Source organism: Cornus florida, unplaced genomic scaffold (assembly GCF_030987335.1).
Source record: "Cornus florida cultivar Cherokee Brave unplaced genomic scaffold, ASM3098733v1 CherokeeBrave_3.0.0_Hap2_Chr05, whole genome shotgun sequence".
Taxonomy (NCBI): domain Eukaryota; kingdom Viridiplantae; phylum Streptophyta; class Magnoliopsida; order Cornales; family Cornaceae; genus Cornus; species Cornus florida.
Genome location: NW_026775575.1, coordinates 35,771,269 through 35,775,955, shown reverse-complemented (window position 1 = coordinate 35,775,955; position 4,687 = coordinate 35,771,269). Strand labels below are relative to the sequence as shown.

At 33.4% G+C, this 4,687-nt stretch overlaps 1 pseudogene; it reads left to right on the top strand.

Moving 5' to 3' along the window:
* Positions 1-1,293: 1,293 nt before the first annotated feature.
* LOC132309138 (oxoglutarate-dependent flavonoid 7-O-demethylase 1-like) lies at positions 1,294-2,798 on the top strand (annotated as a pseudogene).
* Positions 2,799-4,687: the final 1,889 nt, after the last annotated feature.

Genomic DNA, 4,687 nt, shown 5'->3' with positions numbered 1-4,687 from the left:
AGCCTTTTCTTATTTTATTTTATTTTTACAATTTTGATGTGATATTTTATTTATAAGACGAGAGATAGTGGTTGATGAGATTTTCCTTTTTCTTTTTCAAAAATTACCTCGAACCAGGTTTTTAATGTTGTCGTTAACTTATGGTCGTCTTTGGCGATTGATTTTTTTATTTTATTTTTTGCGAAGGAGTTTGAGGTTAGAAGAGAATGAGATAGGTGACTCGAACCAAAGTTCACACACCACATCGTGGAAGTTAGCCACCAACCGGGCAACAAAGCACACTTGCTTGAGCGATTAATATATGAAATGAATGCCTCACATCCAGCTATAACAATGAGCGATTTCTTAATTTTTAAATAGCAATTCCAAAAAAACGTACTTCTATATCAAAATAGTGTAAAAATATGTGGGAAAAGAAGGAATATTGGGTAGCACTAAAAGCCTTTTTGTTAGTGAAATTCCTTTCTACTGGAAATTTAGGAAGGCTTTTTTGTACAACAAACAAATAAGTAATCTAACGTCTTTCTACTGGAAATTTAAACAGGCTTTTTAATACAACAAACAAATAAGTAATCAATTGTTGGAATAATCTGAATCAACTTGACTGGAAAATTTGACTGCTTTTATTTATTATATAATTAATGATTTCTATTACTTACTGTATTGGACTAATCAATATGAAACTTTTATGATATATATAATAATAATTTGTCTCTTTACCGAATTCTAAAAATAATACCTTACCGAATTCTAAAAATGATACCTTTGTATTTGAAAAAACAAATAAAGATAAGATATAGAATTTTTCTTTTTCTTTTTTTAAGTATATTTTATCATTTTCAGGGATGGGAATTCTTATTTTCTCCATCGACTAGCTTGTCACAATCACAATAATAAAAACATTTTCTTTCTTTCTATATTTTGAAAAGGGCAAATATAAGGATTTGCCATGTAAAAGATGATAAACTAGGCAAAAACAAAAACCAAACACGAAAAAACAAAAATATTGGCAGAATGAGACGCTTTCTGCATTTAATATAACAACAATCTGGCAAACAAGAAACAGAAAGTCATCCAAATGCTACCAAGATCGATGATAAATAGGGTAATATTCGGATTATTATTAATTCATACCTAGTTTCAATTTTGCTCTTTAATTAATATAATACGACTACTCCGTAATCAGACAAGTTATACCATACACAAAACATCATCCAAAATGGTACGTGAGCTTCAAATAGCCTAGTATAAATTACAGAACCGTGAAAAGTGTTCAGTGGCTACAACAAAATGATGGATTCAAAAGTAGAAAATGGAGGTGTGAAGGATGATGATAAAGGATGGAATTGGGGAAGCTCTAGAGCTGTACCCAGTGTCCAAGAAATAGTAAGAAATGATTCTCAGAGTGTTCCTGAAAGCTACATACAAAATCAACAAAACAGACCTCTACATTCTGAAACAACTCCAGTTTCATCTCAAATCCCAATCATAAATCTCTTTTTGCTTGATAATGGAGATGAAAATGAGCAAAAAAGATTGGACTCCGCTTGCAAGGAGTGGGGTTTCTTCCAGGTATTTCTCATCATCTCTTTCTAATTTGATTGACCATATATCTATCTACTTTGACAGTATTAATCTCTCATATATATATATATATATATATATATATAAACACATGTTTTAATATATAATTGGTAGATAACAAATCACGGGGTGACGGACAAGGTGCTGCATATATAAAATGAAGGCTGCTGTGACAGCGTTTTTCGATCTCCCTTTGGAAGAGAAAAAGAAGTACGCAATGGCAGCAAATGATCTTCATGCATATGGCCAAATCTATGTAGTCTCAGATCAGCAAAAACTCGATTGAAATGACATGATTTTGTTGATGACATTACCACCTAACTGCAGGAATATGAAGTACTGGCCAACCACAATTCCAGGTTTCAAGTATGTTTCTTTGCTTCTCTAGCTCTGTAAACAAATAATAATAAAATTAATTAGTTATCTAACTACAAAATTTGAAGTGAGATTTATGAGAAACATATAGAGAAAACTCGAAAAAGAACATAATAATAAGACTGAAAAAACATAACAGTGATAACATACCTACACTATCCATATACACACAATTATATATCATACAATTTATTTATTTATTTATTTATTTTTGCTGGATCCACAGAGAAGCAGTTGAAGAGTACTCCATAGAAATGCAGACACTGACTAACCAGATCTTTGCCAATTTATCATTGGTAATGGGCATGGAAAAAGAGAGTCTGCAAGAGTATCATGGGGAAATGAAACATTCAGTACGACTTAACTACTACCCGATTTGCTCGAGTCCTGACGTAGTCATTGGCATTAGTCCACATTCTGATGAGAGCTCCATAACCTTACTTCTGCAAGATGATGGCATTTCCGGCCTCCAAATTAAGCATGAGGGAGGATGGGTTTTAGTAAAACCGATTCCAAACGCAATAGTTGTGAACATAGGCGACGCCATGGAGGTACCCTCTAAACAAAATTTGATAGGATTTATACCTTCTTTGTTTTTTTTTTGGATGGTAAATTTATAAGCTTCTTGGTTTTGCAGCTGTGGAACAATGGAATGTATAAAAGTGTTGAGCACAGGGTTGTTACAAATGAGAAGAAGTCAAGAATATCTGTTGCAACCTTAATTGTGCCAAACGAGGAAGTGGAAATTGGAAGCAGTGGTAGATGATGATCACCCAGGACTGTACAGAACTGTTAAGTATGCCAATTACATTAGACACTGTGACAATGTTGGATTTTAATAAATTAAATCAATGTAGAAATCAAAATATACTGTAATTAATTAAAGAGTAATTTAAACTCGTACCTGATTAATGATTAACTTTAGATATCTTTGAGAATTTCTTATCGCCCTTTGAGAGATCTGAAAAATAGAGCGCTTTACCCCCTTCTAAAAGTTGTCGATACGATAGGATTGAATAAGGGTTTTAAAACCCTTATTTATAACAACAACAGGGGGACGACTTATCTACAAACAAGTATATCTAAATCTCCCTTCCTATCATGGAAACTTAGATATCAATGGTTAGAATTAAATCACACCAAATAAGTTGAAAAATCACAATCCAACAGTATAAAACTATACTCCCAATTAGACCACCAAATTGGAAAGTACAAACCCAATCCATCAAGTATCAATAATCACATTGCAATCCTATTTTAGAGAACGTAGTGCATAGGACCATAAAATAATATTTATTATTTAAATATATATATATAAATTCCAACAATCTCCCACTTGGTCCATGCACTCTAAGTTTTATAAAATGACATTATGGATTACAACACGCTTTATAAAAGTCGAGTGGCCACTCATTTTTATTTAGAAAACACAATTATCGAAATTGATGGATTGAAACTTTAGAACACGCTCCTCCATAAATTTCCTCAATAGTGGATCATGAATGCGTAAACAAGTAATATATTAGTCTAAACAGTTCCATGGTCTCAAAACCGATTCCATCTAGGATTCAAGCAAATATAGTGGTTTTTACTGTATTTCATGAGATATGCAAACTGCATGTGGTCTAAACACACACCTCACTATCCGTCCTGCTTCATACCATCGCAGTATGTCACCTGAACATATTACAGCAAACCGCCAACCTTCTGTTCAATGTGAGGGTTTACCGATATGGAGCCAATCTCATATCTAGCCCAAGCTATCCTCATAGAGCGTTAACACTCCCACAGGCAAACTTTAGTAGTTATGTTTGGATTTACCAATGTGGTGCCAATTTTACATCTAGCCCAAACAACTTCATGAGTGCAATAGCACTCTCAGGCAACAAGAATAACACGTGCACATATTATATACAACGATGTAATAATAATAATGATGATGATGCATCATAACTTTATTTTCATGCAAACAACTATCACCATAAGGTGTAAATAAACTAAAAGAAAAACAACTGCAATGTAACATGATGTAATAGAGAAATTAGACATCATAACACAATGACTCTTGAATACCCATCCAAATCACGTGCTCTTTAAATATTTTTGGCTGAAGACCTTTAGTGAGAGGATCTGCAATCATCCTTACTGTATCTATATGGGGAACCTCAATAATACCTTGTTTAACCTTATCGCACACGTAAAGGTATTTCACATCTATGTGCATATTACGATTGGTCAAATTTTCATTTTTCACATATTTTGTGACAGCTTCATTATCACAAAAAATTATCAAAGGCTTGTATATGAAGTCTGCAACCTTTAAATCCGCAATAAACTGTTTCAACCACATGGCACGTTTGGTCGCTTCATAACAACTGATCAACTGCATACATAGTTGAATCTGCGATAATAGATTGCTTAGAGCTTTTCCATAATACAGCTCCCTGAGCCAACATAAAAATATATCCAGAAGTGGATTTCCTACTACTCGAACAACCTAGATAGTCCGAATCAGAATAACCAATTATCTCCAAACAATCTAATTTCCTATATACCAAGACAAACTCTTTTGTTCTCTGAAGATACCTCAAAACTTTCTTCACAACCCTCCAATGAGCAATACCTGGATTTTGCTGAAATCTTCCAAGCATCACAACCACATAACTAATATCTGGTCTAATGCAAGTCATAGCATACATCAGATTTCCAACTGCAGACGCATATGCGG